The sequence below is a fragment of the Apodemus sylvaticus genome, chromosome 1, assembly GCF_947179515.1.
Source record: "Apodemus sylvaticus chromosome 1, mApoSyl1.1, whole genome shotgun sequence".
NCBI classification, from domain to species: domain Eukaryota; kingdom Metazoa; phylum Chordata; class Mammalia; order Rodentia; family Muridae; genus Apodemus; species Apodemus sylvaticus.
This window is the reverse complement of record NC_067472.1, coordinates 14691562-14705037: the sequence shown is the minus strand read 5'-3', so window position 1 is coordinate 14705037 and position 13476 is coordinate 14691562. Positions and strand designations below refer to the sequence as shown.

The following is a 13476-nucleotide window of genomic DNA, read 5'->3' as shown; positions in this document are numbered from 1 at the left end:
AGACTGAAGTACACGCAGTTAGAATGTCTATGTAACCAGTACAAGGCCTGGGATGGAATCCAGCACCACATAAACTGGCTGTCTACAATGATAATCCCAACACTCAGGGTGGGAGCAGGGATAGTAGTAAGTAAAGGTCATCTTCAGCTACAAAGGGTCGCATGAAACTTTGTCATAGCAAGTAAGTAAATTGTGTATAACGCAGTGGTAGAACACACACTGGCCCCATACACAACACAAGGTTCAGTCTCTAACACTATAAAAGATAACAGTAAATTTGGGAACAAGGCTAAAGTTAGTGGAGTGCTTGCCTAGCATGCATAACCCTGTGTCCAGTCCTCCATGCCTGGTGTACTGGTGCAGCCTGTGAGTCCACCACTCAGAGGTGCAGCCAAAAAAATCTCAGGTTATCCTCAGCTATGTACAGAGTTTGAGAATAGCCTACCTTGCATAAGACCCTGTCTTGATTAATAAGATAAATAAAAGCCAGGCAGTGGTGGTGCACGCCTGTAATCCCAGCACTCAGGAGGCAGAAGCAGGTGGATTTCTGAGTTCGAGGCCAGCCTGGTCTACAAAGTGAGTTCCATGACAGCCAGGGTTACACAGAGAAACCCTGTCTCAAAAAACAAAAAACAAACAAAAAAAAAAACAAAACCAAAAAAAAAATAAATAAGACCTATCTTGTCTTTATTGGCTTGCAGTATGGTTTTATGTCAAATACAATGGTGGAAAGAGAATGTATACAACAAATGCTACCTGAGCACCATGTTAAAGACAAACAAGGCAAAAGAAAGCATTGCCTATAAATTCAAACAAGAAAGCACAATTTATAAAACTTTTCCAAAAATACAAAAATAAAGCACAGACCATAGCTGGGTGGTGGTGGACACACTTTTAATCCCAGCAGCTGGGAGGCAGAAGCAAGTTCTAGGACAGCCAGGGCTATACAGTGAAACCTTGACTCAGAAAAAAAAACAAACAAAACACAAAAACCACATAGTCTATAACTGTATTAACATTCCGTTTACTCCAGATACATACATTTCACCTAAATCTAAACATAAGGAAATTATTGAGCAAATCCAAACTGAAAGATAGTCAACAACAACAAAAAAAGCTATACTCAAAATACATCATCAAGAAAACAAGCAAAAAGTTAGAGAGCTGTACCTCAAAATTAAATAAGGGGGGCTTAGTGGTAGAGTCTAAAGCCATACGTACAGCCCTTAGTACACGTGCGTGCACACATATGCACACACAAACCTAAAGGGCACTAAGTGCAAATAATGATTAAATCCTAGACTAGTAGCCAGAACGGTGACATCACCTTCGGTTCTAAGCAACTGAAGAAGCAAAAGCGAAGCAGAGCTGTCAACTTGGGAAATAATAGAGTGGGACCTTGATTCAAAACAGAAAACAAAAACAAACCACCACCACCCTCACGCCAAAAAGTTCCAAACCAGTACTAGAAATGAGAATTAACCATAAAGGCCATTACTAGGACAAGTTAGTTGTGAGTTTTGTTTGTTTAGTTTCTTTGTCAAGGCTCAAAGTCAGGATCATATGCATTCCAGGCAAGCACTCTACCACTGATGTGTATATACTTCCAGCACCAAGAAATTTTAAGCATTATCTGAAAATTAGGTAAAAATGTTATACTCATCTTTAAACATCTTTATTTAGGTGTATGGATGCTTTGTCTGCATAGTGTCTGTTTAACATGTGCAGACATCAGTACCCAAAGAGGTGAGACCAGGGTATTGGAGCCATTCTGACTAGTTAGGGATAGTTGGGTGCTCCCACGGAGATGCTGGGAACTAAACCTGGGTCCCCTGGAAGAACGATAGTACAACAAACAACTGAACCAACTCTCCAGCTCAATGTTATACTAATTTTTAAAGTGATAGTAGTATTGCAGTTTTGTACGGCAATCTCCTTATGATATTCAAATCAAAATTTTCAAGAGCAAATTGCCTTTACAACATATTTTTAAGTGGTTCTAAATTTAAAACAATGTATGTAGAGCCAAGCAGATGGCTCGGAAGTAAAGGCAAGGGATGTGCTGCCAAGCGTGACAACCTGAATTTATCCCAGAGTCTTCCTGGTTGGAGAAGAAATCTCTACACACACACCCGGTAGCACACATGCACCCCCACATATACACACAAAATAAATAGATTTTTTTCTTTTTGTTTTTTGTTTTTTTGGTTTTTTGGTTTTTTTTTTTTTTTTTTTTTTGGATTTTGTTTTTTTTTGAGACAGGGTTTCTCTGTATAGCCCTGGCTGTCCTGGAACTCACTCTGTAGACCTGGCTGGCCTCAAACTCTGAAAATAGATTTTAGAAAACATTTAAATTATACGCAAAAATTATAAAGTAAAATGGCCAATTCTGTTTACTGGTAAATCCAGGTGAAAGATATAAAAGAGCTCATTACACCACCATGTAATTTTCTACAGAATTAAGATGTTCAAATGAAAAGTGGGATAAATATGTAAAATTGATACATAAGAAAAAAATAATGAAAACCACACAAGCTTTTGGAAATACCATAACTGAAAGAAGCCTTAGAAATCAGTTGCAGAGTTGGGTGTGAATCCCCGTACTTGGGAGACAGAGGAAGGAGGAACAGGAGTTTGAGACTGTCTGGGTTCTATAAGAGCCTGTCTCAAAAAAAAAAAAAAAAAAACAAAACAAAAAAAAAAAAGAGCCTGCCTCAAAAACAAAACAAAAATCAATGACAGAAAATGGAGTAAGGTGCCAGTTCTCAAGAGAAGAACTGTTTAAAAGAAAAGAGAAGAGAAGAGAAGAGAAGAAAAGAAAAAGAAGAGAAAAGAAAAAAAGAAGGGAGTAACATGGTGGCCCTTCCAGGAACCTGTCTCAAAAACAAAACAAAAATCAATGACAGAAAATGGAGTAAGGTGCCAGTTCTCAAGAGAAGAACTGTTTAAAAGAAAAGAGAAGAGAAGAGAAGAAAAAGAAGAGAAAAGAAAAAAAGAAGGGAGTAACATGGTGGCCCTTCCAGGAACCTTTTGTAAGGTAAAGACAGGGTAATGGGGAGTCATAGGCAGCCACAAGATCAGTGTGAGGTAGGCTACTTGACATTGTGAATTCCACAGTAGCCAGGGCTCCTGACAAAAACCCTGTCTCAAAACAAAACAGAGCATCCAGACTACTCTGCAGATGAAGGTGTTCACCCCCAAGCCTTCTGACCTGACTTCAACCTCTGGGTCCCAATACCCACAAGTTGTCCTCTGTGTACACAAAGACATGTCCTGTGTGGGCATGCATTTTGGTGTGTGTTTACACATAGTAAATAAAATGTACTTTAAAAATGCAAAGTAGGGGCTGGAGAGATGGCTCAGCAATTAAAAGCACTGCTCTTCCATAGGTCCTGAGTTAAATTCCCAGCAACCACATGGTGGCTCAGAACCATCTGTAATGGGATCTGACATGCTCTTATAGGATCTGAAGAAAAACAGAACAAGCTAAAATTTAAAAAGATGTTTATTACATTTATCTATCTTGGGTTAGGACACCCTTGTGCCACAGGATGCATATGGACATCAAAGGACAACTTGTGGGAGTTAATTCTCTCCTTCCACCATGTGGGCCACAGGGATCAAACTCAGGGATCAGGCTTGCAAGGATAGTGCTTTTACCTGCTGGGCCAGCAGTCCAAAGAACCTTTAAATTGGGTCTGGTAGCAACAGCCTGTAATACAAGCTCTCCTGGAGACTGAAGGCAGGTAGACTAGGTCCAAGGCTGGCCTGGGCTACATGGTGATGTCTAGGTCAGCCTAGACAACATATGAAAACCCTTATCAAAATAAAAACTTCAGGAGTGGGGAAAAGGCTGGGGACGTGTTGCCATAGAGCACTTGCTAGCATGCACAAGGCCCCTAGCACCACAAAACAACATTATATACTACACATTCCATGAAACTAAAACAAGGAACTTTAAAAAACACTATTTACCCCTAAAAGCCAGACTATCAAACAAAAACCCAATGACCAGGTATAAGCAATTCCCTTTGAAGTTGTTGGCCACAAGTCCAAAAAATAATGGAAGGAATTGCCGCTGCTGTACTTGGTGGCTCCCAAAACTCGAAGGTAAGACCCTATTGCTGAAGATGGCATACACTTCAGACAGGACTTGGAGGAATTGGGATGGACATGGCCTGGAAGTCTTCTCCCCTAGGACTAGCTCTGACAGTACCTGAGCAATCAATCAACACAATGGCCTGTGAAGCACAACCTTGACCAAATGTCAAGCTGTCACTAAAGATGCAATAGTGACACTTACTAATTGGACTACGGCCCACTCAGCAGGAGGGAATCCATGCTGGGCGTTAGCTAAGGAGCCGTGGCTGGTGAAGCCATGGAACCTAGAGGAGAATGTGCTACCACTGACAAGTGCTCAACACTTGTCCTTACTCCCACAGGGAAGTGCCGCTCTCACTTTTTTTTTTTCCATCAGAGACCACTGTAGAAAGCCACAAACACTGCTCAAAATGCAGAGAACAACAGACCGTGGGTGCCCAGATCCAAATGATAGGTCTACAACACAATCTCTACAGCCAAGGCTCAAGAACATTTTGGAAAAGGAGGACTTCTAAGAGGCAAAGGCCCACGATTCTGCTGTGAGACAGTGTGTTCTTGATATGACAGGAACACTGCACCACGAACACCTGACAATGGCTGCCTAAGAAAGTGACTGAAAGTGCCACTGCCAACTGACATGCCAGCATCAGCTGAGGGGAGTCACAAAGTCTCACCCATACCATGTGCTATAGGAAACTAATGGTTGGAAAAAAAGTCAGATCAGTCTTCTCTAGAGATGAGCCCCTGACAGGTTATTCACTTCCAAGTAGTCAGCGCTAATCACATACAGATATGAGCAATAGTAAATGAACTTACCAGGTTATAGATTTGTCTGTATATATAATGTCACAGTAATAAGAGACTATGCATTTGAGAATGAGGTGTGTGCACCGGAGGAGTTGAGGAGGGTAAAGAAAAAGGAAGGTTTTACAAATACAGTATTCAACATATGAAATTCTCAACAAAAAAGAAACAGATTAAATAAATTATTATACTTTTAAAAAATGTAAATTCCAGTAGTCCTTTGAAATGAAAGCACTCTAACATTTAAAATGGCTGTGTGTTTTTGAGACAGGGTGTCATGACTCTTGAGGCTGGCCTTGAATTCCATTTGGAACCTGCAACCTTAAAGTAAGCCCCTGATCTTCCTGCTTTCATCACTACTAGGCTCACTTTTTTAAAAAAGCTATTAAGTTTCAGGTGCCAGGTTTTCCAAGTAGATCCTGTCACACGGGCTCTTTCATTTGGCACTCCTAATAATGGTTCTCAGCCAACAGAGACACACAAATGGTAGAATCAACAGTTCAACAGTCTCCACATCAACTTAATCTTTCTGATTCTGTATTCAGCATTAAAAGGGGGAGGATTTTTACTACCCTGATACTAGGGGGTTTTCTGTTATTGCTATTGGATTTTTGTTGTTTTATTGCTAGTTATTTTCCACAAACTTTTGCAAGCAATCTCTATAGAATGCAATCAAATTTCAATCAATAAAGTGATATAAAACAGGGCATGTTGGCCCTCACCTACAATCCCAGCCCTAAGAGGCTGAAGCAAGAGAATTATAAGTTGGAGGCTAGCCTGAGCTACTGAGTTCCAAGCCAGTTAAGATTGAGTGAGATTCCCATCTCAAGCCCTTTCCGCTCCCTCCCTTAAAAAAATAAAAGTATTTAAGACTTGTTGGGACTGGAGAGACAGCTCAGAGAGTAAGCACATTTGTTGCTCTTCAGGAGACCTGAGTTCAATTCCTAGCTTTCACATGGTGGTTCAAAACCATTTAGAGCTGCAGAACCAGGAGATACAATGCCCTATTTTGATCTTGATAGACACCAGGCACACAAGTGGTATACATACATGCAAGCAAAACACTCAACACATAAAATATGAATAAATATAACAAAAAATATGTAATGGTCAAATGACAAAATTTTAGTACTCCATGATAATTTGTTACCAACTTCATTTAATGAAATTAACATCCTCGAGTTTGAACCTAAAAAAAAAAAAAATTCAACTCACTGCCCCTCCCACATTTTATTTTTAAAAGGGGGACAGGGTTCTCTTTATTCATTCTGCCCTAGCTCCAAAGAATCCAGTAACATTATATTGTAAAGAGCTTACCAGAACATCTGTTCCTGGCTTCATCTGGTGCTACTGCCCTTAAACTGTCCGTAGAGCTGGCTCCTGGCTTAGAGTACAGCTTTCACTACTCACTTGTCACTTAGCATATGCCTTGTGATAGTTAGCATCTCATGTTAGTAGATGTTGTCACAAAAGCTAAAAACATCACATCAACAAACATCACTGAGAGCATGTGTGCCAGGCACTGCCTACTACAGAGCAAAAAAGCCTGTAACAGAGCATCCAAAAATGAAAACCAGATCAAGCCCAGCAGCAAAGCATATGCAGTAACCATCACTGAGTGAAAGTCTGCATCTGAGGTCACCCATGGTGGCTCACTTTGCAATCCAAGCACCTGAAGAGCTTATGCAGGTCAATCTGAGGCCAGCCCAGGGTAAAAATGTCTGAAACCTACCTTATCTCAGAAAAGCTAGAAAACAAAAAAGTAAAACATAAATATCTTGTTAAGATGGAGGCAGGTTGGTTTTTGTTTTGCTTTTTTTTTTTCAAGCCCAGGCAAGCACGGTGGCACATGCCTATAATCCCAGCACTTTGGAGAGCTGAGGTAGAAGGATCCCAAATTGGAGCCCAGTCTAAACTACACAGGTGCATGGGTGGGTGCTGGGCCCTGGGAAGAGGAACACAAAATGAGCAGCTTACAAAGGATCTAAAAATAAAATTTCAAAGGGCAGGAGCATATTTCAATAGTAGATGCTTTGCCTAGCCTGAGCTCAGTCCCTAGTTCAATTCCCACTGGAGAAATCCTGTACACTTATTAAAAACTATTTTTGGTTTTTGTTTTGTTTGTTATTTTGTTTTGAGATAGTATTTATTATCCCTGGCTGTCCTGAACTTGCCACCCAGACCAGGCTTGTCTTGAACACACAGAGATTCACCTGCCCTTGCCTCTCCGGTGAACCACCACACCAAACTGAGATCCTACAGTTTAGACATTGGCCAAGAAGTGTGTGCACAGTACAGGGAAGACTGGAGAACTTTTAGGATAGCCTGGGATGCATAGCAGGACCGTCTCGAGTGAAATGCCAAATGAACAGCATTAACAACATAAACATTGACTTTTTCTAAATATGTTTGGGGCACTAATTTCCTCATACAGCCAAGTCTTGTCACATAAATGAACACTCTCTTAAACAGTCCCCCATAATCTGGCTCTCTTCAGGAAGACATATGTCATCTAGTAAGGCCAGCAGGCACTGTGAGTATTCACATTAATCATTATAAGCTTCTCGCTGATTATACATTTTCATACAACGGAATCTTGAAGGACATCTTATTTTACAGGTTAGCTGTTCTAAATTAAATTCTAGGTTGAAAATAATGCAACAACCAATAGTACTGAATTTGGTTTTTTGTTTTGTTAATCTTTTTGGTAAGAGCAAAGCTTAAAACAGTTTCCCAAGCCCTTGCATGGTGGAACAAACCTATTAATACCTGTTAGGGACCTGGGAGAGAAAGATCCCCAGTTCGAGGCCACTAGGGTACACAGCCGGCTCAAGGCCCACAAAAAAATGTTCATATTGTAATGGAAATACTCTTGGCAAGTAAGTATGGAAGCATTGATCTGTGTACAACAGCCCAGCATAACCACCTTGTCACTGAGAGGCACCCTCAAAGACTTTATTTCAGTTTTTAACTAGCTGGTTTGTTGAACAGAACCACCAAGCCCTGATGTCTTCTCTTGCATAAATTCTTAGCCACTGATGGGAAATGCTAAGGTGACTAAGTCAAAAGACCTATACTCACTACGTCTGTGACAAATGGCACTGTTTTATCAACCTCCCCCTTCACATGTCGGCCAAAGGAATTTGCATCCCTTAAGAAAAATTAATAGTCTACGGTCATTATGAAACAATGTGCGGGCAGGCACGCGCAGATGTGGTGGAGAACATGCAACCGTGTGTTGAGTGACTTGTCATTTCAGAGTGCTATTAGAGCATTAGAGCACAGCCCTCTACTACCGAGGCTGTGAAACAAGTCCAACACAAACCTTCATCTAATGCTTTTAAAGGCTGAGGCCAGGCAAAGCCAACCGCTCAAAACGCTGTTCTTGTAACAGGCCCCACTTCTGCATCTCGCCCTGCAGGGCTTCGGGGGCCCCAGAAAAAAGGCGAGGGACAAACCGCCTGCAAACGTCTTTAGGGGAGACTTGCAACTGATGTGAGCTTTCCAGGAAGTACCGCGCACCACAAAACTGGCTCGTGAGCCATTCCGCGGGCAGATCCAAACACGGCCAGGCTCGCAGTCCATGAGGGGAGCCCCGCGGCCGCCTCACGAGAAGAACTGAGGCCAGGCAGCCGGCCGAGACAGACGAGGGGGAACCGAGAGCACCGCCCGCCCACTCCGCGGGAAAGGCGGGGTCCCAGCGAGCGGACGCTGGGAAACAATGGCGCGAGCATGACGTGGGCCGGGGGCGTCGCCGCCGCGCGAGGAAGGGGCTGCGGCTGGACGGGGGCGCCCGGGGCCACGGGCGTGCGCCACCCCGGGGCGCTGAGGCCGTGGGCGCGTGGGCAGATCCGGGCTGGGGTAAGGGGCCCTGAGGAAAGGGACGCCCGGGAGGACGGCGGGGGGCCGCGGGGTCGCGCGCTCCGCCGCGCATCCTCCCCAGCTTGCTCGCTCGCCGGCCGCCCGCTCCAAGCCCCCACCCGCCCGCCGCGGGGGCCGCCGCACTCACCGGCCCCACCGCACGGCAGCAATCCCAGCGCGCAACTGCCGCAGCCGCCTCGGCGCGCGCCCTCCCCGCCCCCGCCGCCCCGGCGCCGCCCCCAGCTCGCGCCTGGCCAGGGACCTGCGCTCTGTTCCTTACCCGGGCTCCGCCGCAGAAAGTCAGCCGCAGCGATGCTCCCTGGCGGGTGGACCTGCCTCAGCCCCTCACGGGGCTCGGGGAACTTCCAACCACAGAACTCACGGGGCTGCTAAGCTCCGAGGGTGATGCACGTCAACAACCTATCCATTTCCTTGGGATAGCCACCTCTTGGCGTTTTGCCTGCTCCCCTCAGCACACTGTTGGCTACCCCGCCCCTATCTTAGGTGACCCCGCCTACTCTGCAGGAGGCTTTTCCTAAAGTGGAAAGAGTGTTTCCCTTACTTCTAGCAGTAGAGTCTGGTAGACAAACGAACCTGAGGGTCTCCCTGAAAAGACCTTGAACTCAACTCCGTGGAAGCCATAAGAACCAGCTTTGGGGTTTATCAGAATGAGTTCAAATCCTAGTTTGACTACTTATCCAGTGAACCAACCAAGGAACCTGACTACACACAGTTGACTCATCGGAGATAATATTGATAAAATGAAACAATATAGACTCCAGGCTTAGTTCTGGATCCTAGCGAATAGGAGTAGTTGAACAAGCAGACACCCATCACCGCACTTCACTACAATACACCCCGCCCATTTTTAACAGAACGTTGCATTCCTTAGTCTGGGCAGCTCTGGAGTTCATCCCAAAGACCAAATTCTAGTCCTGGGAGCCTTGGAAAACAAACCGAGCTACTGGTTCTTCGACCTCGGACTTTGCCCAAGATCTTCACAAATGGGGATATTTGATCCCTCCCATTGGTTTCCCCTCTGTCCTAATTCTGAGGATCTTTGTCTTTCTCCTGGGCATTTGGCTGATTTGATTATGATTTCCTTTAGACGGTATCATGTAAGACTAAGCCAGTTTTTGTAGTACCATCATAATCAAACAGAACTATGGCTTCCACTTTGTTACAGAGCCTTGCCTTTCTGCAGTAAAGCTCTCGGTGCACACTGGGTAGGGTGGCTTGCTGGGAGTCCTAGCTTCTGGAGATGCTAGGACTGAGGCAAGAGGATTACTTGAGCCCAGAATTTGAAGTTAGCCTGAGCAACATAATGAAAGAACGAAAAAAGGAGGGAGAGGAAGCCATGGAGGGAGAGGGGAAAACAAGGAAGAAGGAGGAGGAAGGAAAAGAAAATGAAAAAGAGAAGAAAGCTCTTGGCAGACACACTATTGACTCATCAAACTTGCAGTCAACCTGAACCGCAGAGTGCTTTTGAAAACACAAGGGCTCTGCTAAGAGCTTCTATCCACCCCTCCTGAGCCTTTCACCCTGGCTAGGTCAGCTGAGGATAAGCCCTGGACCTTTTACCTAATAGCTTTTCAACATGGGAAAATGGTATGTGAGCCAGTTTGCAGTTAGCTTAACACCACCTTTAAGGCAAGTACGTTTCTATAAAGCCTGGTTTTCTAGGCCTGGGATGGTTAAAGCTTACCTTGAATTCCTCTCAGGAGGCAGAGGTAGGTGGATCTCTGAATTCAAGGCCAGCCTGATCTACAGAGTAAGTTCTGGGCCAGCCAGCCCTATAAAGTAAGACCCTGTCTCAAAATAAGTAAATGAATGTCCAGTTCTGTGACTAAAGACTGGTACTGGGCTGTCTACACATGACATGTGATCACAACAGGAAAAAAGAAGAGAGCTCACAGAGACTAGGTAACAATGGGATATGTTAACAATGGTTTGCTTTCAGTAACAAAAGCTTTTTTTTTATTCTTATTTTTCCTTTTTATGTTTGTTTGAGTCTCTGTAGAACAGGTTAGCTTCAAACTCATGGGAATCCACCAGGCTCTGCTACAGTTATAAGCATGAGCCACCACACCTAGCTTTTCTTTATACTTCTTCACAAATATTCCTACATTGTGTTACTTTTATAATTGAAATCTAAGAGGTTGGGGCGCTGGCCCAGGAAAGAATGTGCTTGCCACTAAAACATTTGGGTCTGAGTTCCACCCTCCAGCATCTACACGAAGCTAGCATGGCTCTGTGTGCCTATAAACCCAAGACCAAAGACGTGAAAGCAAGGAGATCCCCTGGGCTCACACCAGCCAGTCTAACCAATCAGTCAGCCCGGTTCAGTGAGAGACCCTATCTCAAAATATTTGGCTCCAGGGGCTACACAGATGGCTCGGCAGTTAAAAGCACTGACTGACCTTCCAGTTACTGACTTTACTCCAACTTCAGGGGATGAGATCCTCCCTTCTGGCCTCTACTGTCCTTGAGTGTCAAGGTACAAACTTCAAATGCCATACATATAGACAAAACACCAATACATTTAAAATTTTTTTATTCAGCCAGGTGTGGTGGTGCATGCCTTTAAACCCAGCCCTGCAGAGGCAGTGGCAGGAGGGTCTCTGAGTTCGAGGCCAGCCTAGTCTACAGAGTGAGTTCCAGGACAGCCAGGGTAACACACAGAGAAACCCTATCTGGATAAAACAAAAAGGAAAATAAAAAACTCATCTGGGCTTCTCTGTATCCAATATTTTTTTTTTTTATTTTTAGTTGATGGAGGGGCTAGAAAGATGGCTCAGCAATTAAGAGCACCGGCTTGTCTCCTAGTGGACTAAGATTCTGTTCTCAGCACCTACGTGACAGCTCATAGCTGCCTGCAACTCCAGGTCCAGGGAATCTGACATTCTTCTGGCCTCCCTGGGCATCCAACACACACACACACACACACACACACACACACACACTTACATAAGCATACATGTGCACAGAGAGGTGTGTACACACACTTACACAGGTCTGCACACCTACACATTTATATGCACACAGAGGTTTGCAAACCAATACACTTAAACACACATATGAAGTTGGATATATAACAACTTAAATTCTGTACTATATAATTTTTTTTGAGAAAGGGTTTCTCTGTGTAATCCTGACTATCCTACAACTCGGTCTGTAAACCAGGCTGGCCTCATATTCATAGATTCACCTGCCTCTGCCTCCAAGTGTTTAAAAGCATGTGCTACCACCGCCCAACTAAAGAATGTTTTATTTTGAAAGTACATAAAATGTAGTGCTTGGAAAGATGGCTCAGTGGTTAAGAGCACTGGATGCTCTTCCAGAGGATCCAGCTTTGAATCCCAGCACCAACATGGCTGGTCACAACCATCTCTAGGTCCAGGTGAGCCAATGTCCTCTTCCTAGGACACCAGGTACACATGCAGTGCACAGATATAAATGCAGGCAAGATATCCATACACAAAATGATCTTGACCTATATGCACTAACATAAATCATATATATGTACATTATACACACACGTCAGCCCATATATATATGCACACACACACACACACACACATATATATATATACATATATATATATATATACACAGAAACACACATACATATCTTTTGAGAGGGGATATTGCATAACCCTGACTGGCCTTAAATTCCTTTGTGGTCAACCTTGAGCTCCTGCCAAGCTAAGCTGATTCTTTCAGAGGACTGGGGAAGCCAGGAATCTCGAGGGGCTTATTTAGTATCTCTAATCTGATATTGGTTGAAGAATTTAGGCACTGTTTGGTTTAAAAAGCCACTCCACTGTGGCCTTAGATGGCCTAGCACCAAACTTCCTGCTGAAAGACTCACATGGCTGTCCTATCTCTTCCTCTTTTCTAGTTGGGGTTTCTATTGCTGTGAAGAGGCACCGTGACCATGCAACTCTTATGAAGGACAACATTTAATTGGAGCTGGCTTACAGCTCAGGAGTTTAGTCCACAATCGCCATGGCAGGAGGCATGGTGGCATGCAGGCAGACATGGTTGCTGGAAAAGAGCCAAGAATTCTACATCTAGACCACAGGCAGCAAGCAGGAAGAAAAAGTAACATTGGGCCTGGTTTGTGCATTTGAAACACCAAAGCCCACGCTCCCTGCGACACACTTCCTCCAACAAGGCCACGCCTCCCAATCCTTCCCAAGTAACATCACTTCCTAGGGGACTATGGGACCATTTTCATTCAAACCATTACTACATCTAATCAATACTTTTTTAAATACAAAGTTCTATAAGCCTTGCTTCTTCCAAACTGTGAGTAGATTCATAGCTCAGTTGGCAATGTTTCTGTTTCCTGGCAGAAACTTTCTTCACAAATGTATATTAGGTACTGACCTTATATCTAACACTGACCAACACAGATGTGAGAGTCTGCCTTCCTGGAGCTTGCTGACAACCTGGAAGATGAACTTTAAATAGGTAAATAGGGCTATAGATACAGCTCAGTTGGTAGAGTGCTTGGCAGCATGCACAAACCCTGGCACCATATAAGACTGGGCAGGGCCAGCTTGCTGCCAAGCCTAAGGACCTGAGTTCCGTTCCTGGAACTCAGATGGTAGAAGAGGGAACAAACTCCACAAAGCCGGCAGCAGACCTCCATGTGCATGCAAATTAATAACTTAAATATTAAGGGAATGCTTGGTGGCACAATCC

General features: G+C 44.0%; 1 protein-coding gene across 2 annotated transcripts in view; it reads right to left on the bottom strand.

The window, feature by feature from the left end:
• Window positions 1-9182, bottom strand: part of Nt5c2 (5'-nucleotidase, cytosolic II) — a 73655-nt gene extending 64473 nt beyond the window's left edge. The window contains exon 1 of one of the 2 annotated variants that reach the window (XM_052184367.1): window positions 9047-9182. The gene's annotated coding sequence lies outside the window, so the exon portion shown is untranslated. Of the gene's footprint in view, window positions 1-8914; window positions 8980-9046 lie in introns of those variants that run through there. The other variant, XM_052184378.1, reaches the window with a different exon arrangement.
• Between the last annotated feature and the right edge of the window lie 4294 nt (window positions 9183-13476).